At 43.2% G+C, this 25,327-nt stretch overlaps 1 protein-coding gene across 2 annotated transcripts in view; it reads right to left on the bottom strand.

Annotated features, from left to right (window-relative positions):
- ITGB6 (integrin, beta 6) overlaps positions 1 to 8,033 on the bottom strand; it is a 151,706-nt gene extending 143,673 nt beyond the window's left edge. For both annotated transcript variants that reach the window (XM_010858981.1, XM_010858982.1), the window contains exon 1: positions 7,772 to 8,033. The gene's annotated coding sequence lies outside the window, so the exon portion shown is untranslated. The remainder of the gene's footprint in view (positions 1 to 7,771) is intronic.
- Between the last annotated feature and the right edge of the window lie 17,294 nt (positions 8,034 to 25,327).

Genomic DNA, 25,327 nt, shown 5'->3' with positions numbered 1-25,327 from the left:
GGGAAATTTCATGGACAGAGGAGCCTGGCAGGCCACAGTCCATGGGGTTGCAAAGACTCAGACATGACTTAGTGACTAAAGAACAACAATATACATATGTATATGTGTGTGTGTGTGTGTGTGTGTGTGTATGTAAAAATATATATATGTACATATCACTTCGCTATATACCTGAAACTAATACAATATTGTAAACAACTATAATTTTAAAAAAATGCCTTCTATACCTCTCACTAGAATATAAGCTCCACAAGAACAGGGATTCTTGTCTGTTTGTTCTCCAGTGTATTCCTAGCACCTGGAAGTATGTGGAGTTCAATAAATATTTGCAGAGTGAATGAACCCATCATCCCACTTTGGAGCATTTGCTGGTATGTGTGAAGGCTGCATGTGCTCATTCAAAGTGATTGCTCAAGCAGCTTATAAAGACCAGGGTATGAGAAGTTCCTTTTTCCTTCTTCAGTGTCTGAATGAAGTGCTATTGTTTGCTTCCTTTGGCTGCCAAATGTTAATAATTAAAACAGTGGGCTCAGAGTTAAGTATTACTTGAGGTGTTCTTACTTTCTCAGTGGTTTCTATAAAAAGCTAGAGAGGGTCTGACCAAGAATGATGCTTTTCTGGGAGGGGGCTGTGTTTTGTCTCCAGGGGTCTCAGTTTTCCTTTTATCTCCACAGAGAGTGGGGGTCTTTAGAGATCCAGTGCAGCAGGGGAGATATGTGTTTTGTGTAATTCAGTAGTGACCCGACTGAGGGGGAGCGCTCGTAGGCACCCAAGGAAGAGGCAAATCTGCTGAGGATACAGGGCCCCGGCCAGAACAAGAGGTTTAGGCGGAGAGTTGCAATGGAGCCCAAATCTATGGATTGTAGCTCTTTGTATGGATTGTGTCCAAGTCCCCTCCTCACTCATGCTCCCCAACCATGGGGCCGTCATAGATATCCCTGCATTAAATTCTTTCCAGTAAGGAATGCCTGCTGAGTCCTGTGTGTGTCTGTGACTTGCCAGGCGGGGTAGGTAAACCTGGCAGGAGTTGTAGTCTACATGGATGAGGGTCCCCGGAATTGGATAAATCTGATCTTTTATGCTCTACTTAATTTGTGTCTCATATCAATCCTTCCTTAGCTCAGAGGGACTGACTTCAGAGAGAAACATGTCTGCATTCAGTTAACAAACCAGCTGCTGCCAGGCTGAGTTCTGGGTCATGAAATATAGACTCCAGTCTTGATTCTGCAGCTGCTATTGGAGCAATTTGAGCCATTCATCTCCCTGCACTACAGTTTCTAATTCCACTTTCTTAATACTTAAAAAAAAAAAAGAATCTAGGCTTGCTGGTGGCTCAGTGGCAAAGAATCTACCTGCCAATGCAGGAGATGTGGGTTCAATTCTTAGTTCGGGAAGATCCCACATGTGGAGCAACTAAGCCCGTGCACCACAACTACTGCGCCTGTGCTCTAGAACCTGGGAGCTACAACCACGGAAGCCCCAGTGTCCTAGATCCCACAGCAAGAGAAGCCACTGCCGTGAGAAGCCCGTGCACTGCAACTAGAGAGAGGCCCCACCCGCTGCAACTGCAGAGAAGCCCACGCAGCGGGGAAGGCCCAGCACGACCAAAAGTGTAAATAAAATTATTTTTAAAAAATGCTTTCTCAATTCTCAGAGTCATTCCTTGAATAACTCTGTCTCTTAATTTTAGATATAAAGAAGGAAAGGCCCAGAGAGGTCAAGGTACTTGCCTATAATCACACTGTATTCATAAGTAAGACCAAAAAACTTAAAAATCAAATTACCATACAATTCAGCAATCCCATTTCTGGACATTTATCCAAAGGAAAAGAAAACTGCACATAAAAAAGATATTTGCACGTCCGTGTTCACTTGAGCATTATCCACAATAGCTAGTATGTGGAAACAACCCAAGTGTCTATCAATAGATAAACAGACAAAGAAGATGTGTTCCATGTAAACACTATAATATTATTCAGCCATGAGAAAGGAAGAACCCCTGCCACTGGCCACACCATGGATGGACCTTGAGGGTATTATGCTAAGTGAAATAAGCTAGACAGAAAGACAAGTTCTGCAAGGTATCTCTTATCTATGGAATCGTAAAAAAAACAAAACAAAACAAAAACAACTCATAGAAACAGAGAGTAGAAATGTGTCTGCCAGGGGACTTTGGGTGGAGGAGGAGGAAAATAGCTAGAGTCTGGAGAGAGAGGGCCAGGACCTGAAGTCTCCCTACAAATTCAGTTTCTGTTCATAATGCCCTTCAGATCACAAAAACACCCACCCTGTTGTCCTCTTGGAGCTGTGAATAAAACTTGTTCTTATGACTAAAAAGGGACTGCAGCAATGCAAAATGGATTATTATTAAAGTGGCCTCCCAAATTTAGAGGATGGCTCAGAGGTCAGAACTGAGAACCTGAACTAAGTCATGTGGGGGTAAAAGCATGAATTGTTGTGTTTTATTAGATATTCTATATTCAGATTCCAAGCCCGACATTTAGAGCATCCCTTCAAAGCCAAGTTTGGCACAGTGCTCTGATTCTAAATAGCAAAACTGACCTTCCCTCTTAGACTCGTATTCTAAATTATTCTGAAGATTCCTCTCCCTATACTGCTCACAACAACCAACCTGAAGCAGCCTCCAGGACACTCTGGCTGATTTACAACTGCAATCTTGCTAAAAGGAATGGGAAAAAGCCAAGATGAGTTTCTGTTAGACAGAATTACTGGTATGAAATACTAACATCGCTACAACGTGGCGTAGAACTGACTGGCTGACTGCATGGCTGCCCTCCCTTCCTTATTTCACTGAAATAGGTCATTTGTTATAAAAGGGAAGGAGCCTTGTTCCTCGTTCCCCCCACCCGCAAAGGATGATGGGAGAAGACTGCTTTCAGCGCTCCTCAGTGTGTGCCTGCATGTGGCTCCCCAAAGCCAGCACTGGGCCAGCAAGCCTATTCTTACTAAGTGCCCACGTCAGTGGCTTGTCTTTGATGAGCCTGCTATGTGCAGAGTCCTGCTGTTTCCTGCCTTCAGTGAAAGAATAAAGACTGGGCAGGCCGCAGGCAGTGAGCTCCAGCTGTCCCCTGCTTAAAATACAACGATGCGATAGGAATTGGCCATCAGGGTTTAACAAAAAATTCTCTAAATGAGGAAGGGGGGGACCTTTCCTTCACATTTATTTTTTGTGTAGAAACTTGACCCATCCTGTCAATTAGTCGATCAAATATTTGCTGGCAGCACTCACCAGTCCCCATCTTTTACAAAGGGCGGGGTGCAACAAGAAGTAAAACCCTACAAGCCAAAGACTTAGCTTGGAAGAGTGGAAAATTCAAATGAAAACAGATCCAGGTGGGCAACATGAAAGAATGAATGAACGAAGCTGCATAGTAATAGCATCTTAAGATAAAAATATATGACTATTTTCCTTGTGTATTTAATACACAAAAATATTCTCTCCTCCACAAAGTCAGAGCCTTGTTGGTCTGTCTTCAATTTTCACATTTTTGATTGAGACAGGGGTATCTTTCTCAACCGTTCTGTAAGACAGTGGTAGTGGTTTAGTCCCTAAGTCATGTCTGACTCTTGTGACCCCGTGGACTGTAGCCTGCCAGGCTCCTCTGACCATGGGATTTCCCAGGCAAAAATACTGGAGTGGGTTGCCATTTCCTTCCCCAGGCCATCTTCCCAACTCAGGGATTGAACCCATGTCACCTGCATTGCAGGCATATTCCTTACCACTGAGCCACCAGGAAGGCCCTCTAAGATGACTATAGGGTAAATGCCAATTTGCATGCTAAAAGGCAGTGTCAGGACTGTGTTCAGTTGGAGCTTGTGGGTTATCACACGGGAGCAGCTGCTTACTAAGGGCTTTGTTGCCTTATTGCTGAGTGAAAATGGGAGCCCAGGATATATCTTTAAATTCTTCTCAAGTGTTGTTCTTTCCTATGCCTGTCATGGAGTATGTTGCCATTTTTCTCCCCTGGATTTCTTTAGACTTGTCTTGTCCTTTCATTTCCCTCAAGCAGATGGGAGTCTCCCCAGTGAAGACTGAGCATTTTTCCTGTCTGCTCACAGGGATGGTCTGAGTTCTCTGCACTAGAGAAACTGCGAGATAATATTAATAAATGTTTGTTGTTTTAAGCCCCTCACTTTGGTATGATTTGCTGTGTGGCAAGAGATAATCAATACATATTGATTCTGTGATTGGATATCACTGTTAACCAGCTTCACTTTGTTCACACAAGGAGTAAGCATGTGCTTTCTTTGTATAGCAAAACCTCCAATTGACACAAAATATAGGTATGACAGAGGCCTTGGTGGTACTTCTAGAAGCCTCCTTATGATCAGCATTGGTTTTGTACACAGCATCCTTAGATATGGTCCTTTAACCAATTCATAACCCACTTCCCTGTAAGAGAAAGGCTTGGCAAGAAGACTTGAATGATGCCATGATGAACTGCAAGACTTCCACAAGCCCAGAGGGATGGCAGGTAGGAGCATATTCAATGCAGACAGACAGAGTCCTGTATAAAGGTCAGACTCAAGGGACAATGGAGAGATGGTTGAACTGTGGGCTTTGTGGAGGGAACGATTATGTTTGTCTTGTTCACTGTCTCCACCCCTGGTCTGGCAAATAATGTCTGGGAACACAAAAATCAATAATGTAAGTTTCCTACATTAAAAGCCTCGTAGTCTAACTGGAGAGCCCAAAGTGTGTGTGTGTGTGTGTGTGTGTGTGTGTGTGTAGTGATACAAGAAGAAAGAGTAAACAATGGCCTGCAGAGAATCAAGGGACTAACTACATATGTTTGTGTGTGTGAGCTGTGCAAGGAGTGAAGAGTGTCAGGGGAAGCTCCATCCAAAAGGTGATGGTCAAACTGAATCGTAATGGGAGAAAACTAGAAATTCACTAGGTAGATAAGATCACCAGGCAGCTCTGGAGACATGAAATAGCATGGTGCGCTTAGGGGAGAGTAAGTAATTAATTTGGTCAAAGCATAGATTATATTTATGTGATGAAAGCAAAGATGGAAAGACAGCATAAAGGGAATGATAAGGGATGAGCTGGAAAAGTAGGCAAGACTCTCTGGATCTTGAAGGATGCTGGTGTAGAGGGGTCAAAATTTATCTCATAGGTGATGGAGAAACATGGAAGGATTTTAAACAGAAGAGGTATACATTCTGATTTATAATTTTGAAAGATAGCTTATGGAGAATATTGGTGATTGGAGGCAGGAAGGTTGACTGGGAGGCTACTGCAGAAGTCTAAGCAAACGTGGGTAAACTGTGATGACAGGAAGCATGGAAGGGGAGAGGATCAACAACAGATCTTTGGGAATATGAATGGACTAGGCCTGCAAGTGATGGGAGGTGGTGGATGACTATAGACATGAAAGAGGCGAAATTAGTCTGAAGTTTCTCGCTCAGGCACTTGGTTGAAATAATTTTATATGTAGTAGAGCTATATATGTTTCCCCCATGGCTCAGTGGTAAAGAATCTGCCTGCAGTGCAAGAGACATGGGAGACGTTTGATCCCTGGGTCAGGAAGATTCCCCTGGAGGAGGAAATGGCAACCCGCTCCAGTATCCTTCATGGTAAATAAATTCCGTGCACAGAGCAGCCCAGTAGGCTACAGTCCATGGGGTCATAAAGACACACAACTGAGGGACTGGGCACAGCACAGCAGCAGAGCTGTATGTGATGAGCTTTGTGCTGTGTAAGCAAAAGATCAGTGTTAATAGTACGATTAGATGTATCTATCAAGCTGCTACACAGGACTCAAAAGAGGGTGTGAAGAAGAGAAGAGATCAGATAACGGTGGAGAATAGTTAAGTATGAAGCTGGATGCTGGTGGCATGAAGGACAGTCCAGGGTCTTCTAGTGGGAAGGCCAACCAAAAATAGCTCTCTGGGCTGTTCTGGCTGAACTGGCGGGCCACATGCTCTGGCGAGCTGTGGGTGCCATCCCTGTGAAGAGGGTGGATCCCCAGATGACCCTGGCCTATAGTTAGCTCACACAATCAGCTGTGGCTGGCTTCCAAAGTAGCAGCGACAGCAGCTGACAGGTTTGGAAATATATTTTCTTCTCTGTCAAGAAAAAGTGCTCATAAGGAATACATTTCCCAAATGGCTACTCTTTCTGGTTTGACCTAAGGGGTTCTATGGCGGAAAATACGCCCATGGTTTCTGTAAAGCCATTTAAAAAATTAATCACTTCTCTCTTGAGTCAAAAATACCCTGAACCTCTTGAGTAACTTAGGAGAATTCATTGTAAGTTCTATCCCTGGAAAATAGGTCAAAGAAATGCTTGCTGGCATGCTTTAGTTCTTACTGAACACCTCCCTGCTCTGCATAGCCCAATAAACGTAAATTAGAATATAAGAATTCTAAGGAAAGGAATCTAAGCTTAATAGAGTAGAAGTCAATGTCCTCTTTTGGGATCTGAAGTTGGATTACAAGAATCTAGCTTTGAGACTCTCAGCTGAAAAAGTTTTGGCAATCACTTAAAGTTCATGTCAAAACATCTGGTGGTAAGTTTGCTTTAGAGTATGCTAACTGGGGATAATATTTCAAGACTGCAATAATGTTTTTTATTTGTAAATTGAGCTTTAGTTTCTGTACTTCATCCAGGAAACACTAGAGGGTGTACATCAGATAGAGGAAAACAGCTGCCCTGAGAATGAACAGGAATGAAGAGGAGAGATGGCTTGGGAAGGAAGGTATTTCTACACTTCACTGAGGCACAGAATTTTACTTCGGTAGACACTAATCTTTATGCTATCAAAAAGCGACTTGATGTTTGAAACCCAGACTCGAGAACTTTAATGATGATCTGCTGAGCCTGTTCAGAATCCAAAACTGTAAGGAACCACCATTACTCTCTGACCAGAATGTATATTCTGTTCATTTTGGACATCTTGAAAGCCAATATGATACAGCTCTATCTGTGAGTCTTTAATTTTAGAGGAAACACTATTTGGATTTTCACAGATACTGGATTTTTTTTACAGCACTGATACTCATATCCCCAAGTGCTTGAAGTGAATAGTAACGATACAAAAGTGAATAGTAATGACACCAGGCATTTTCAGGCACTTGTGGGAATAAAACGTGCTCTTTGAAGATATGCTAGATTGGAGGCTTTCCCCTCTTCATTTCATCCATAGTTTTCATGAATTAACTCTACATGTAAACACCATTCTACAATGCTGAAACACTGGAGTTAACCGGCCACCACAACGCGGTGCACGTGTCAGTAAGAACTGCTATTTCTCTTGCTTAAATTTCCAGTTCCATGGTTGCTTTGTACCTCTTGCAGATGCCAGAAGAGCTAGTGAGGGCTAGAGTCAAATCACCTATTTTAAAAACAATGTTAACAACTAATTACTCTAATCGGAAACAAATATCTTAAGCTTCTGAAGAGACAAATCAACTGAATGTTATAATATTTTAATGAATGATGAACTGATAATTCTATGAAATCTCGTCCTTAAACCATAGCAGACTCCTGAAGCACAACTGTTGAAAAGCGTGTGTGAATTCCAATATAAGAAACTTCACAATAAAGCATGCTAAGTTAAGAAGGACCTGCCCTTTAACAAACCATGGGGTCAGCCTTACCTGGACGTTAATATCAGGAGAATAGAAATAACATTATGAACTTTCGAAGGCAGCGTCTGCTCGAAACGATCAAGTACACTGACAGGGACAGTTTAGCTCCGGAATTTGGGGTTGGCTTTTGTTAGTCATGCATTATCCTACTTACCTCTGAGGACAGACCTTTAAATTTCAGAAAGTGTTGAGATGCATTACTGTACCCGTAATCAAAAGTCTTTGGCAGAAATATCATTTATCCTTGTGGTAATGAACAGATTTATAACATTCTGGTGTCACCATTCCTGAAAAAGCACTTTGGTTTGAATGCTTCTTCCACAAACATAGTGAATCGTTCACGAAGGCACATGGGTGTAGAACGCTACGGAGAGATATTGCTGGTGAGTGACAGAACGTCTGGTTGATTTACAGGAAACCCCAAGTGCGCGTATGAATAGGTTAGGTTTAGATTGACGAGCAAATGTGTAACCAGACTTCTGGCTGACAAATGGCAGAGCTATGCCAGCACATTAGCCTCTCTGGAGAGAGACCAAAAGTAAGGCAGGAGGATCAAGTTCATTCCATAAAGGATATTCAAACCTCATGGATGGCAGCGTGGCTGAGATATTAAGCACATATAGATTTTAATGCCCCAAAATAGAACCGGGCAAATTTAGAGTTGAACTGGCATCCAAGCTGAAGACCAAACTCCTATCAAATTTCCCTGTATTGACTCACAGACATAGAGACCAGACTTGTGGTTGCTAAGGGGGTAGGCAGATGGAGGAGGAGAGGATTGGAAGTTTGGGGTTAGCAGATACAATCTATTATATATGGAATAGATAAACAATAAGGTTCTACTATATAGCACAGGGAGCTATATTCAATATCCTGTAATAAACCATAATGGAAAATGGAAAAGAATATATAAACCACTTTTCTGTACACCAGAAGATAACACAGCATTGTAAATCCACTATGCTTCAATAAAAAATAAACTAAAAATTTTTTCTATATTGTGTATATTTATATTTACACTCCTTCAGAAAGATGGTGGTATTTCTCAAGATGAGTCGTATTTTATTGGCAGGCTTAGTTTAAAGTGGCTAGCCTCTAGAAATGGCTGGTTTGGGTAAACTAGAAAATAGAAACTGATGAATTAGTATCACAAATGGTGCCAAGCACTAAATGGTTTAGATTGGATTTGATTTATTCTGATTGGGCACAAAAGAGTTCAGACATAGCCATACAGCTCTTGTGAAGAAGGATGAAGCATCTGGACCACATTCTTCCTCCGTAGCTGAGCTGACTATGCAGGGCTTTGGATCTGCTTTCAAGAACAGCAGTAAGATTGTAGGGGCAGATCCTGTTCATTGAGTCCCTGTGGCCTGTCCAGCACTTGAGGTCATTATATCATTTAATTCTTCCCACCCCACTGTGGGGCTGGGTTTATGATCTGGCTTTATAGATGAGCCTGACATTCAGAGAGATGACTTGCCCAGGGTCACACACTAGCCAGTGACAGTTCAGATTTAGACTCTGGTCTGACTCCAAAGCACTTGCCATCATGCTACACCACTTCCTGAATGTCTGAAGAACAGTTCTGGTGACGGTCCGGCAGATCACAAGCCCTGTCATATCTGTGTAGAAGCCAGATACAATGGACATGAACTTGAGAAAACTCCGGGAGGTGGTGAGGGACAGGAAAACCTGGTGTGCTGTAGTCCATGCGGTTGCGAAGAGTTGGACATGACTTGGCAACTGAAGAACAACAGAGCTGCAGAGAGCTAGGGGACTTGGAGCTGAATTCTTGACTCCATCATTTCCTGGCTGTGTGATCTCAAAAAAATTCCTAACCTCTCTAAACTGTCTCCTGTGTGTATCTTGTGGGTGGTGGAATATCAGGACTCTTCATTTCTAACCCTCTGTGATCCCATGAGCCTTCAAGGGGCTTTTCCTTCCCTATAATTGAGGTCAATGTTCATTCTTTTGCTCTTTAGGTAAGCTCAGGTGTGAGGAAACATTTCTATTTGAAATTCAAGGACTGAGTTAATTTCTGCCCTAGAGATGTTATTCCTTCTCTGCAAAAGTCATTTCCTCTGTGGGTTGCCCCAACACAGGCTAGCATCCATTTCCCAAGTGGACAACTCCACTGTATGCTGAGTGTGGTGCTGTTTCCAAGGGAGGCATAGAGAGGCCTGTAGGACATGCTAGAAACCCAAAATGATACTTTATAATGTTATTACAAAGGAAAACCACTAGAGATGTCTCTCATCTGAAGGCAATAAATATGACTCCCTGTGGGTCAGAGAACCAAATACTCATGGAGTTGCCCCTTTTGGATACTTTTCTTCTATTTCTATAAATTAATGAGGTTTTATTTATTGTATCCCCTCCTTATGCTTAACTCACAATGATAATGCTGATGAACTTTCACTGAAATCTGCTGTCTACAATGAAAACGTCCCTGCACACTCCTTGTTGGGCTTTCACCCATTACCCTGTTGATAGAAACATACACACTAGCTCCCCTGCCATGAGCAGCCACCACTCGCTGCTCACTGCTTGGCATTCTTCAGGCTCAAGTGACATAAGCCCGGCTGTATGTGGGGAGCAATGCTGGAAAATTCCTTTGATGTTGTGCCTTGTGACACTCAATGACTAAATCTAAGCTTTTGCTATTTGACCAAATGCCAAATGTGCTAGATCCTGAATGTCTATGATCTTACAGATGGCTGGGTGAAAAAATAAGAATAGACCATCAGAAAAAAGTATTTCAAAACTATTTTGCAGTGCTAATTAAGGTGAACTTTGATTAATTGGAGAGTTGGTTGAAACAAGTATTCTAGGTAATTAGGAGCTAAGGCATAACGCTTAAGAAATTCACTTACTATATACAGTGTCATATATGTATAAGGTATTAGGAATGCAAAAAGGGGCAAAAGTTCATATAGTGGTTTTATTCAAAGCATCTTCTGGTTTTATTGTACCCATTATTGTTGGAAATCTTGTCCTATTTTTTTCCAGTCCTTTTTAATGCTTATTTTTCTTGGTACAAATGATTCTGCATATAATCACACAAAATGTGTATTTTGAATCCATTTCTATTCGTTTAACACTTTAAGAATTTAAGCATCTTCTAAGCATCTAAATTTCATTATTCACTTAAAATTTAGGTTGTTTCCACTTGCTTTCCATGACAAAAATATACTATGAAAAAAATACTTTTACACATGAAGATTCCCCCGCCCTTTTTTTATATTTTCAATGACAAACTCATATGTGGAATAATTGGATCAAAGAAGATAGCGTTACCTACTCAGTGTCATCAGTATGCATTGCACCTACTTTCCAAAGGAGCTATACCAATCTATGCTTGCATACACCAATCAATGCTTGCATTGTTTGACTTTAAGTCTCTCCTTACTATCTCCATAGTTATTGAGCTTCTATTTGTTCACATTTTTTGCCTTATAACAGGAAAAATACTTCTGAATAAAAATAAATGTAACACCCATTATGTACTGAATTCACATAATAACCTTGTAAAGTCAACAGCTACAGATGAACAGGTACCAGGAAAGATTAAGTGGCTTGCCAAGTGGGTACAATGTTATCATAGCTGGAACTTGATCTTGCCTCTTTTGAGTATAGACCTATTGTGTGCTTCATTCTACTACAACTGCCCCTTAAACAACCATGTAGGTCTGGGCTAATGCGACCTCCAAGAGAAGCTTGGAGAGGCTCCATGGTTGGTGTGTATAATGATGGAATTGATTCCAAATGGCTTTGTTCCCTAAAAAACAAAACATTATCTGAAACAAAGTGAGGTTTTGATTAATTTCCGCGTGCTGTTTCACCCTCCCACATGCACATTAAAGAGATTAAACAAGAAGAAGAATGTTTTCAATAGTGCCCAAGTGTTGGAGTATTTTAACTAAACTCAGATATACATGAGTAACACAGTGGAAGTTGTTCATGTGTATATGAGACAGAACGTGGCCTTTTGACTTCTGTCTATTAAACACAAGAAAATTTACAGTTAAAATTCCACTCTTAGCTCTCCAGCCAAGATAGGTATGGCCCTGGCCACAAAACATGAAGGACAAGGCTGCCACAAGGCCCAGGAATCTGTTTGCATCATAGAGTAGGGCAGGCAAATCTCAGTAAATCAAGGTCTCACCTTCATTCTTCAAAAAGCCTGCTGGATGAAAGTGTGTGCTTCATCCTTTAACGTGAGAAATCTTGTTTTGCTGGAGCATGGTGTGTGGAGAAAATGACAAATGCTTCCTGGTAGGAGGGAGTTTGGATGCCCCAGGTACCCATTGGGAAAGTCATCTGGGAAAAATAATTTGGGATCATGTGACCTTTTTATTCTTTGCAGGAGTGAAAAGAAGGAAAACCTGGTTGGGAGGCCATAGTCATGGAACATGGCAGTGTCTGCCAGCCTTGCTTGGCTCCACCGAGTGTGGCTCTGGGCAGAGTACTTGCGTTTTGATTCGGCCAGAGGTTCCTGGGTTTAGAAGGTCCCCTGTGAGTGGAGCAGGAGGCTGAATAGTGAAGTTTAGCAAAACTCAGGAATGAGCTCACCTCATTTAGATTGCAAAATCCCATTAATTTCTACTCAGACCACAACTGAATGGACTTTAAAAACAAAGCTCAGGAACTTCCCCAGTGGTCTAGTGGTTGGAATTTGCTTTCCAATGCAGGGGATGTGGGTTTGACCCTTGGTCAGGGAACTAAGATCCCACATACCAGAGGGCAACAAGAGAAGCCCCCAGGCCACAACGAAGACCCAGCGCAGTAAAAAAAAAATGTTTTTAATAAACTAAAAATTAAAAAATACATTTAAAAGACGACAACAAATTCCCAGTATCTAAGTCACAAAGCTAGCAACTCTGAATGTGGGCAGCAGGAAGAATATCTTGTCACCATCATAGACTCCTTTGGATAATTGCAAAGAAGGATGGCTTCTTCAAGCATTCAGATAATCTCCTCTAGGGGCTTCTCTAGGGAGATGAAGCTGGTTGGTGCATCTTTCAGTGCTGAGAAGGCGATTTAGAATCACAGCTGGTAAAGAATCTGCCTGCAATGCAGGAGACTTCAATTCCTGGGTCAGGAAGATCCCCCAGAGAAGGCAACCAACTACCCACTCCAGTATTCTGGCCTGGAGAATTCCATGGACAGAGGAGCCTGGGGACTACAGTCCTTAAGGTCTCAAAGAGTCAGACACGACTGAGAGACTTGCACTCAGTGTCTTTAAGGAGAAAAGCTGGGAACAGCAGGATGCCTTTGTAGGAATGCAGAGAAATGAACAGCTCTCCAGGTCCCAGGTTCCGTGACCAGATTTTAATTTTAATCAGTGAGGAATCCTGAAAAAAAACAATAACAGAAAACAGCTGGGAAGCAGCATTGATTTCAAAGTCACGACAGTGACATTCACTCCATCAACGTATTTTCATAGCCCCTGCCTGAAAGACCAGGTAATGAATATGCATATCATCCAGAGCTCTGCCTGGAGCTGGGTTCTTGTTTTGTTGGTGGCATTTAAGAGAAGGCGTGCTGAGCTGAGTGCCAGGGGCATTTTCCTGTAGTCTACTCTAAACGGCTATTTTCTCTGACGTGACTAGGGTGTTTTCTGTCACCTCCAAATATTAAACAGTATGATAGCATTGTTTCCAAGGTATGTGGCCTCTGTGACAGTCAAGCGTGCAGGAAGATGCAGGCGGGGGTTGGAGGAGAGGATTGACTGCTTCCCCCCGGGGCCAGGCCAGAAGGCGGAACCGGAGAGGAGCCACTCTCCTGTCTCCTGTTTTATTTGGAAGGCTTTCCTCTGCGTTTTTACTACTGGGTGGTCCTTGGGCCTCCCACCACATTCCAAATATTTCCAACCTCTCTGAGAGGTGGCAGCTCTTCCTTAGGAGCTGACCCCCTGGCTCGGGCGGGAGGCTGGGTGGCACTGGCGGGCCCTCAGGCACAGCATTCCTGTTTTGTGCTCTTCCCCTTGTCTGGTTTTGAAGTCAGTTGGAACAAGAGAGAATTGTGAGCCTGAAGTTCTAAGATTTCGGGTACAGTGGGTTTTTCTTTTGCAGCTCTTTATGCTGGAATGCTCAGTGGTCTCCAACTTTTTGGATGACTCACCTGAATCAGTAAAAGACATTAAGCAGATTCTCCCAATACTGTTTTTTATTTATGGCTAGGCATGTACCATTGAACTAATACCCTGTTTCTTAAAAACACACAGAGAATGCTTCTTAAAGTGAAATAATATTAAATTCTTTGTTTTCTTGATGGCACAAAAATCCTTTTCCCCCTTCCTTTGCTATTAATGGGTTTCTCAAGTGGCACTGGAGAAGGCAATGGCACCCCACTCCAGTACTCTTGCCTGGCAAATCCCATGGACGGAGGAGCCTGGTAGGCTGCAGTCCATGGGGTCGCTAGGAGTTGGACACGACTGAGCGACTTCACTTTCACTTTTCACTTTCCTGCATTGGAGAAGGAAATGGCAACCCACTCCAGCGTTCTTGCCTGGAGAGTCCCAGGGACGGGGGAGCCTGGTGGGCTGCCGTCTCTGGGGTCGCACAGAGTTGGACACGACTGAAGTGACTTAGCAGCAGCAGCAAGTGGCACTAGTGGGAAAGAACACATCTGCCAACACTGGAGAGGTAACATCGGTGGGTTCCATCTCTGGGTTGGGAAGATCTCCTGGAGGAGGGCAAGGCAACCCACTCCAGTACTCTTGTCTGGAGAATCCCATGGACAGAGGAACCTGGCAGGCTACAGTCCACGGGCTCACAAGAGTCCGACATGACTGAAGCGACTTAGCACATATGCATGCTGTTAACATTGTATGCTCATTTTATATTTCTATGCCTCACTTGAAAAGCTTATGTTACCACTTGGTGATTTGAGTCACATCATCTAAGCACAGTTTATTCTGATATTTGGTTAGTGACTATTATATCTAAAAGCAATGCATCAAAGATGTGCAAGAAATGAATTGTCTGTAATGACTCCATCCTGACAGGTTTTGGAGCACATCTACTAACTAGGCAAAGATTCTATTGGAAGTTTATTAAAAATTTTCCATCTTTTTTTTTTGGCTTCAACCAATTGCTCTCATAATCTAGTGAAAAAGTACTCTCCATTGCCCAAACCTAGAGAAAGGGACAAGGCAAGGAAGCCTTGTTGAAGCACCATTTTTGTAAATAGATCGATCAATAGATAGAGATATGTTCAAAGCTGTCTAAAACTATACATTTAAAATGTTTTAAAATGATTTTTTAACTCCCACTTCCAAGTTTTTAAAATGGGTATTTATCAGAATTCTTAACAGAGAAAAAAACATGGTTTTTGGAGATGATTTATACAATGATGGAATATTGTACATATAAATATAAATATTAGTTTCCAGCGTGTTCTCTCCAAAGCATGAATTTCTTTTTCTGAGCAGTCACTTTCTCATTCCCTGGTAGGAGGGTGTCAGTGTTTCCTGGGCTCCACAGATTTGGGGTCTTTATTTACGCAGACCTCACCACTAGGCTGCATATTCCAACAGCTTCTTGTCACCAAAGGAAGTTTCAGAAAATGTCTTTCACACAGTAAGATGGCAGGATGAACTGCCCTGGTCTGTGTCTGTTGGGTGACATTGTGTTTTAGGAACAAAGCATGCAAACTGCTGGGAACAAGTGAATCAGTCTGAGCTCCTAGTAGTAACTGCTGGTGCACGTGAATGGAGTAATTGAAGTGAGTTTAATAAAGATAATCTCTTATATTATATTTATTATATTATGTCCCATTATAATCAAAGCAAAAGGAAACCAGCCAGCAACAGCAGGGAGCCCTTTCTCTCTTCCCCTAAGCCTGGAATCCAGGGAGGAAGCAGTGACACAAGCCAGGGAGAGAACTGTGGCTCAAGCACAGGGAGTGGTGGTCTGCACTGTGATTTTGGTAGACAGACTATATTAGTTTGCCCAGAATGCCCTAACAAAGGAAATACAGTTGAGCAGTTTAAACAATGGAAGTTAATTTTCTCACAATTCTAGAGCCTAGAGATCTGAGATCAAGGTGCTGGCAGGGTTGACTTCTTCAGAGGCATCTCTCCTTGGTTTATAGATGGCTCTCTTCTCCCCATGTCTTCACATGGTCCTGCCTTTGTGCACGTATCTGTGTGTCCAAATCTCTTCTTCTTATAAGGACATCAGTCATATGTGACTCGGGCCCACCCTATGACATCCCAAGTCGCTTCAGTCATGTCTGACTATTTGTGACCCCATGCACTGTAGCCCACCAGGTTCCTCTGTCCACGGGATTCTCCAGGTAAGAATACTGGAGTGGCTTGTCATTTCCTCCTGCAGGGGATCTTCCTGACCCAGGAATCAAACCCATGTCTCTTGTATTGGCAGGCGGGTTCTTTACCACTAGCGCCACCCTCATTTTAATTTAATTATCTCTCGAGGAGTGATTAGTTACTTGAGTTGTGGTCAGCTCTTTGTGACCCCATGAACTATATAGCCCGTCAGGCCCCTCTGTCCCTAGGATTTTCTAGGCAAGAATACTAGAGTGGCTTGTCATTTCTTTCTCCAGGGGATCTTTCCCATCCAGGGAATGAACCTGGGTCTCCTGCATTGCAGGTGGATTCTTTACCAACGGGGCCTCCAGGGAAGCCCCAGTTACTTCTCTAAAGGCCATATTTGTAAATACTTGCTGAAGTCCTGGGGTTCAGGCCTTCAAGTTTGGATTTAGGTGGGTACATAATTCAACCCCTGCATCAGGATATGGCAACACACTTCAGTATTCTTGCCTGGAGAATCCCATGGACAGAGGAGCCTGGCAGGCTACAGTTCATAGGGTCTCATGGAATCAGACACGACTGAAGCATCTTAGCATGCACACATGCACAATTCTACCCATAATGCTGACACTGTCAATCTGTGGGCCGCAAGGAAGAAGCATGGGCAACAAAACTTGATCAGTCTTCCCTCCTGCCCACTGGATACAGGTAGCTCACACTGGCCAACCCCAGATAGAAGCCGGAAGCAAGGGAGACTGTGTGATGCCACCCTGAAGGTCAGTCTCATAAATTACGGAGAGTTACAAAGAGTAATCTGGAAGAGCAAACAGTGCTGAACTTAGAACACAGATTTCATTGACCTATAGAGTTATAAATAATTTAACAAAGAAGCTAGACAAACCAGTGTATTTGACTTTGTGGATTGCAAAAGAGATGTTGGTTTCAGAGAATGGCTGTTAGGAGGTTTGGCTTTGTGGCAATAGTTTGAAAATCTTGCATAGCACTAGTCCTCATGAGAATTAGAAAAAGACATCCCTGTGGGCAGACACATTGGAGGAAAAAAGACTTCAACTGGATTGAGCGGTTGTTTTGGTGAGCTTGTCATTTACCCTCCTCAGTCAAACACTCCCTGCACAGCCCTGTGCAGCCACTCTTACCAAGGACTCCGATTCAGAGCCTATGTGCCCTGGGCCCCTCATTCCAGCCCCTCATCATGAAGAACTGGAAGGATGAATTTTGATGTCACCTCTTGCTACACTCTGCAAAGTGGCATCCTTCTAGTTCACATGGGAAGAATCATTAAGCTATAGAAAAAATTCAAATCTATCCACTGCCTGTTTTATTAAATCAAGTCCCCTTTGCTGGCAGTTTCTGGCTGACTTGAACTTATTTGGTGGATCTTCCATCTAATGGGAGCCTTTAGTGTCATTTAGATAATTGTTCCTTGTTAGCACACTGGTCACCCCATTTTAAGAGTTTGGGATTACTAATAAACATGAAATTTGCATATAATCATTAATTTTATTACCCATAAGGCAGAATATAGCATACAATGAAAAAGCTGTGCTCTGCACAATTCCAGGGGGTGCCAGTCACATAGTCATTATAGATTTATATAGTTATTTTGACAATTTTCTGGCAGATGATGCTACAGAGTTCTAAGAACTGGGTACCTCCTGCATCTCCAGTTGTTACAGAGTTGATGGTTGGGTAAGAGGCAGATTAGGTAGCTGTAGGGACTTGATTGGGCACTGGAGAGGGGGTGGGGAAAGGGAAGGACCCAGTGAAGACTAAGATGTGGTCCAAACTTCTCCATACAGTGAAGAGGAGGAAACCTGGGCCCCCCTTCAGCCTTGGCTTCAGAATAATGCCCAGACATACCACCTCCACCGGCACCGCTCCCCCTCACCCCCGCTGCCCACTCGCCTCCCTCTCAGGTGCTGCCTGTGACTGAGGAGTGAAAGGTCTGGAAAAAGAGCACGCCACACCCCACGCAGGTGGTGGCACATGAGACTCCTGCAGCTTTTCTTTGTGCTGGAAGGGCTGAGACTCGGAGAGAACTGTGAGAGCCACTGGCCATCCAGGAGAGGAGGAGCATTTTTGAGGCTGAGGAGACGGAGCCAGCGGGAACTGGGGCGGAGGGTGATGAGGGCTGGCCCAGGAGCAGCCTGGTGTGTTCCACAGTTCCCTTGGATGTCTGTGGACGCCACAGAAACATCTGAGGCACTGGGATACCCTAAGGAGGAATGACATCCTTGCTTAGTTAAGCCTTGTTCCTTCTTTTCAAGAGAAAGGAAGGGAGCTATTTTTCATTGTTCACAGCTGAGAAGCCACCACAACTCTACATGGGGCGCTATAGTGGTTCTATCTTGACCCTCACCTTCCAAGTCCGGTGAGGGCTAGACCCCTCGGCAATGGGTCCTCTTCCTCCCTGACCTTTGCCAGTACTTACCTCTCACCCCCTGGACTCTTACTTGTAGTTCTTGCTTTTTGTCTTGTTTTATTTTAAATCTCAAGTAGAAGTATTCTTTGCATGAAAGACAGCTATTTCATCTACTCTCAGGGTCAGTGATGACCACTTTGAAAACATTTTGGCATTATCGTGTAAGGCTGAAGCTAGGCATAACCCCATGACCCAGCAACTCTACTCCTGGGCATATATGTGTTTAGTAGCTCAGTGTTGTCCGACTCTTTGTGAATGTTTGGACAGTAGCCCGCTAGGCTCTTCTGTCCACGGGATTTTCCAGGCAACAATACTAGATTGGGTTGCCATTTCCTCCTTCAGGGGATCGTCCTGACCCAGGGATCAAACCCGCATCTCCTGTGTCTCCTGCATTGCAGGCAGATTCTTTACCCCCTGAGCCATCAGGGAAGCTGGGCATATACCTTGCAGAAATACAGGCACAGACGCGCTGAGCATTTTCATCATAGCATGTTCAGAATAGCCAAGAGCTCCCGTGTCTATTAAAAATAAAACAGACACTCTGTGGTATATTTATACAATGAAATACTATGTAATGATAAAAATAAACAAATTACAGCTAAGCAAAAATGCATGATTAAATCTTCAAGATATAATATTGTGCAAACATGTCAGCTACAACAAAATATTGAATGTACAATTCCATTTATACACAATTCAAATAAAGACAGAACTAAACATTTTAGGTGATATAATCATAAAGAAAACTGAGAACATGAACAGTATAGTCTGTGTAGTGTTACCTGGGCTTCCCAGGTGGTTCAGTGGTAAAGAACCCCCTTGCCAATGCAGGAGATGTGGGTTCAATCCCTGGGTTGGGAAGATCCCCTGGAGAAGGAAATAGCAAACCACCCCAGGATTCTTGTCTAGGAAATCCCATGGACAGAGGAGCCTGGTGGGCTACAGTCCATGGGATCCCAGAGTTGGACACAACTTAGCAACTAACCAACAAGTGTTACCTGATGAGCTGAAGGAGGGTTTGATGACGGTCAAGGGGCACCATGGTGGGGGGTGGCCAAGGGAAGGGGCTGAGTTCTATTTCTCCAGCCGAGTGGTGGTTGAGGGTACTCATTTTGCTATGAGAGTTTGAGCTGTACATCTATGGCTTTGCACTTTTCTTAGCTTATTTCACAGTTGTAAAATAGTCCAAAAGAAGGCAGTTATTTATTGCCTAATTATTCTCAGGGAGTTTAGGTACTGAGTTGAATAAAGGCAAAAGAGAAGTTATCCAGGTTGGGGAGGCCATCCTAGAAGTGAGAGAAGGGGTAAAGGAGCAGCGTACAGAAAGCTTCTGAGATTTTAAAGTTCAAGTTGGGAGTGTGGCTGGAGGTGAGACCCCAGAGATGGTGGAAATGAGGTCGTGAGGGAGCCAGGCATTTCGACTTGGTGGGCTGTGGAAGAATCTCAAGCAGAAGAATGAAATTTCAAGAAGAGGAGGCCTGTCAACAGTGCTAAGTGCAGGCAGGATCATTCAGATCAGGATGAAAGTCCTCTGATTCCGGTCTCGCTGGGATGAGAACAGTGCAGTGGAGAACTGGGGCAGACCCCAGGCCACAGTAGGATGAGGTGGGAGCCGAGACCGGAAGTAGAGACATCACCCCGGCCAATGCTGCTGGAAGGGCCAATTGGAGAAAAAGAAATGAGATGGTTTAGGTTGGTGAATTCACGCTTTCTCCATGACCATAAAAGGTGGTAGTTCTTCTTTTCATTCTCAAAAACTCAAAAGTATTTATTTCAGAGGCTTCAGAATTAATTCATGGGTAATGAGATGATTCACCTTTAAGAAATTATTCTGGTGCTTTGTGACACTGGACTGGATTCACTATTGAAGTGCTGGAAAAAGGCCTGGGAAATCAGGGGTTTGCTGTGCTGGAGTTTCTACAGGATGGTGGATTTGGGGCCTCAGAGATGGCAACTCAGTGTGGGCATCTTAGGAATCTCTCTCTCCCCAATGTACTGCACATCGAATTTGGTGGCTGAGAGCTGTTCACCAGGTCCTCAAGGACAGCTTGGAGGTCAGTAATGTCAATCATTGGAATTCATCTTATCTTCCTTTTTTTCTCCTCTGGTCAAACGTTCTAATACTAGTTTTCCTACCTAAGACCCTTCCTTTTTTTTTAAATTGATTTTCTGGTTGGTAGGTAGATTATGATGATTTTTTCTTTATTTTTGATTGGAGGATAATCGCTTTATAACATTGTGTTGGTTCCTGTCATACATTAACGCTAAGTCACGATTTTCTCCTTCCTCTCTTTCTCTTCTTTCTGCCATCCTCTCGTGTCTCTCTGTATGTCTCCTCTGTGGGTTTTCCACTGGTGTGCTGCAGTCCATGGGGTGGCAAAGAGTCAGACACAACTTGGGGACTAAACAACCGCAACAAAAACAACTTTCCTGTTCTTCAACTTCCTGATTCGAGCCTTTTACCATGTTCCATCTGACAGCGGGAGGAAAGCAGATGCCACTGGGGCAAATTTAGGGCATCACAGAGGCCCCCTTCCCCTGGAGAGCACTCACCCTCTATGGCAGAATGACCATTCCTGTCCCCCTGATGTTGGTTCTGTCTCCCTCTGTGCAGAGTAGAAGAACCAACTTCCTTCCCACCGCTGACTCCCAGCCTGAGCAGGAGGGCAAGGCTGAGGCACCTGTCTGGCCGAGAGGGTGTCAGAGATGGGAGGCTGGTCACACACTGGGGATCTGATCAGATGAGTATGTGTATCAAGGAGGTAGAAGCCAGGTTCTTTGATGTCAGAAAAGAGACTTGCAAATAAGGGAAAATGAACTCTGTCATGTTCGATTAGACTTGGAGATCTGGATGTACAGACGTATGTTTTTCAATATGTAGAGATCATGGAGTAAATGCAGATGTAAATGTGTGTTGCACACCTACACACACACACACACACACACACACACTCTTTAACCCTATTCACTGATGGAGCTGGAGGACACTGACATATCAGTAGCAAAGAGATTATCTAGTACCCAAATCTTACCTTTCAAATACCATTCTCTGCTAAAAGGAACTGGGAGTCCTTGGAGAAATGGCTGAATCCAGGACTGGAACAGGGAGAGTTCAAGGTGAACTTGGCACATCTGTTGGAGCCAGCAAGCAAGAAAATGCCTGAAGAATCATGGGGACCCATCTTTAAAAACACATAAGCTGGCTTGCAGGAGTTAAGAGTTTCCACTTGCCACATTAGGGACAATTTGAGCATCAAAACGAGTGATGATTGTAATGGATTAGAACTCATTGAACAAGAAGAAAACCCTGAGTCCATACTTAGAGAAATAAATCAATGAATAAATTCAAGTTTGAGGAAGTTTAGCATATTGATATGTTTCAAATATCTCCCCACAAACTAATTATTAATTGCAAAGTGGGAAGTAGTAACTTTACAGGGGAGACACCTGGGAGACACCACTTTAACTAAATGACCAAAGGGAACACCATCAATAATGAGACAAATTGAAATCACGCACCTCCCAGAGGGATGCAGTGAGGAGAACACAGCTCCATTTTGGTGATATTCCTGCTGAAGGGGGAGAACCACACAGAACCGTCAAACAAACCAATCTGAGGACACTCTGCAAAATAACCTGCCTGGGATCTTCAATTGGGGCCAAATCACAGAAGTCAACTAAAGACTGAGGAGATATTTCAGACTGAAGGAAACTAAAGGAACACAGATGACTAAAGTCAATGCATAATTTCAAACTGGATCTTTGTACTACAAAGGCATTACTGGAATACTTAGTGATATCAGCAAGACTTTCCTTATTTTGATGGTTGTATTGTGATCACGCAGGAGAATATCCTTGTGTGTAGAGGGTCATGGAGCATTGGGTTGATAATTTGCTTTTTTAAAAAAATAATGTTTATTTATTTTTGGCTGTACTAGGTCTTTGCTGCTTTGTGTGAGCTTTCTCTAGTTGCAACAAACAGGGGTTACACTCTAGTTGTGGTATGCTGGCTTCTCTTGTTGCAGAGCATGGCTGCTCTAGGGCATATGGGCTCAGTAGGCACATAGGCATAGTTGCTCTGCAGCATGTGGGATCTTCCCGGGTCAGGGATCAAACCTGTGTCTCCTGCATCGGCAGGGGGATTCTTTACCACTGGGGTCAGGGATCAAACCTGTGTCTCCTGCATCGGCAGGGGGATTCTTTACCACTGAGCCACCAGAGAAGCCCTGATGATCTGCTTTTGAACATGTCAAGATAAAAGCTTTTTGGTACTATACTTACAATTTTTATGTTTCAAAAAAAAATTTTTTTTTAAATTAAGAAACAAATTCAATGGCACCACCACTTTGGGGAAAAAGAGACAGATGTTATAAGGTAAACACAAGATTCCCACTGAGAAAACATGAGAGATTTTGTGTTCATGGTGGGCCACACAAGGCTGTACTTCAATGTCCTCGGAGGTCCCTATGCTCCCTCCTCAGCTCTCAAGGGTCATTTGATGAAAAACTAGAGAAGCAGTATTATTTTGAATCTTTGGAAAGTTTCAGTATTAGGTAATGGAACGTACCATGATCCTGCTTCCCAGCTCTCAGGCTTTGCCACCAAGGAGCAGTGAGTGCCTGCCCAAACCAGCCCACCCAGCCACTACCCACTGGGTGGGTGGGGTGGAGGGTGCTGCTTCTGATTGAAGGAAGAAACAAGGAAGAAATGGGCATAGGGCCTCAGGCATCACAGGGAGTGCTCAGTAAGAGGCAGGATGACTTGGGGCTGGCACCTTTTTTTCCATTGAGGGGCTCAATGTGGAAGAGAAAGGAGCCCTTGGAACATTTGTGCTGTTGCAAAGCAGAGATGTGTCTTAAGGAAGCAGAGCAATTGGCTTGGTGAGAGCGGTGAAGTATACTGCATAAGAACATTTGAGGAGAGACCCAGTTGAGAACATTCACTATGAGTCTATAGCCTTCCAGTCCCTTTCATGGACTGGTGCTTTGGGAGGTGGCCTTGGCTTTCACTGAGGGGCCCTACCTGAAACCACCTTGGGAAAGTGTGATTGTGTTGGCACAGAAAGGCGGCGGAAGACTCTGCCCAGTGCTTCCTCCAGGCATCCCTTCTAAATCTAGTAAATACCTTTTCGAAGAGGATCTGGTAGTCTTGTACTCTTTGACTAGATGTGTATACCTTTCTTCCTTTTCACTCTGGCTGCCAGGAAACTCAAAACCATTGACTTTCAACTATAGGGATGACAGAGGCCTTTTGGCTTGCAGAGCTACATCCTATGCTCTCCTTTTCTCTTCATAGTTAACGTCCCAAGCTCTGATTTTTACATTTGTTTTGTTGTGTTTCTGGTAAGTTGTTTCAAACCTTTGTAAAAATAAAGGTTGGTAAAACAGAGACAGACAGAAGAATCACTGGGAGAGTGAAAGTTGAGAGAAACAAAATCTTCTCTATAAAACTGAGTTAAACATTAGGATGAAAATCATGCATATAGCAAGAACAGAAGTTCCTTTGGTTATTTCTTAGGCAAGGAGGCTAGGAATAATACACATAATTATTCTGCATATGTCAAAGCAACGTGTAACAAAGTGGATATGATGAGACTGCTGGCTAGATATCTGTGAACAAAGTAAAAAATATGAGTTCTCAAGACAACAATGGACATGGGAGAGATGGCTATACAGATGATTGCAAATCCACAATCTTGTGTGTGCAGAATACTTGACCAAGGCGGGTAAAAGAAGACACTATTAGGAAATATATTACACTTCATTGTTTACCACAAACCAAAACAAGATGATACTTTCTTGTTACACATCCCAAGACTTTCAGAGCAGGAGCGACGAAAAGTCCACTCTTCGGACATCTGCTCCCAGTCTCACTCTGCAAGGCCAGAGCTACAACAGACTTCGTTTGTCTGCCTGACAATTTCATCTGTCAGAAGGCAGAGGAACTAGGGAGGAAATGGCTGCTTTGGAGTAAATTCTTATCAGTGAAAAAGGAACTAACTGGTTGGTGATGTGAAAATGACAAGAATCTCAGGAGAGCACATTTATGTGCTCACAGAACTCCCAAAGCTCTTTATTTAGATCACACTTTGGTTACTCCTCCTTGAAACAGTGTCACTTACGTACTGTCTCTCTACAGGAATGTCCCTTGGGGACTGGGACAACATCGTGTCATCTTTGTGTCTTCTGATGTCTGGTGCAGTACTTTTTAATGCAAGAAATTAATCAAATGCACTGAATTGCAATATAATGAACATAGCTATTTGCATAATTTCAGGATAACCTGACAAGATTCTTTTGAAACTTTCCCCCCTGATTATAGAATGTTTTTATTGTAGACAACTAGAATAATTGGGAAAAGTATGAGAAAATACAAACTTTCCCTTATTTTTTCATCCATATGTAAGTACTTGGAAGTACCTTCATCTTTTGTAAATACTGCTTCAAAATTAAGATCATACTGTATCTACAGTTCTATGCCTGAATTCTATTTACCTTATTTTCTTTTAAAAAAAAACCTTTTAAAAAAGTATTATTTTTGACTGTGTTGGCTCTTCATTGCTTTCTTGCTGGCTATCTCTAGTCACAGCGAGCAGGGACTACTCTTCGTTGGAGGGCGTGGGCTTCTCATTATGGTGGCTTCTCTTGTTGCAGAGCATCGGCTCTAGGGTGTGTGGGCTTAAGTATGTAGCGCACAGGCTCAGTAGTTGTGATTCATGGGCTTAGTTGCTCCACAGGCATGTGGAATCTTCCTGGAGTGGAATCTTCCTGGACCAGGGATTGAACCTGTGTCCCCTGCATTGGCAGGTGGATTTTTATTCACTGCACCCCCAGGGACGCTCTTTATATTCTGCATTTCATGCCGTGAAAATGTTTTCATTTAAAAATGACTATAGCATGTCTTTATTAGAATCAATCGTCGTGACAAAAACAAAACAATACCCACAGGGTTTTTAATTGGCTGCAAGCTTTAAGAACTGAGATGTCAAGAAA

Source organism: Bison bison, unplaced genomic scaffold, assembly GCF_000754665.1.
Source record: "Bison bison bison isolate TAMUID 2011002044 unplaced genomic scaffold, Bison_UMD1.0 scf7180017864452, whole genome shotgun sequence".
Taxonomy (NCBI): domain Eukaryota; kingdom Metazoa; phylum Chordata; class Mammalia; order Artiodactyla; family Bovidae; genus Bison; species Bison bison.
The sequence above is the reverse complement of the archived record's forward strand: the minus strand, read 5'-3'. Positions and strand labels throughout refer to the sequence as shown.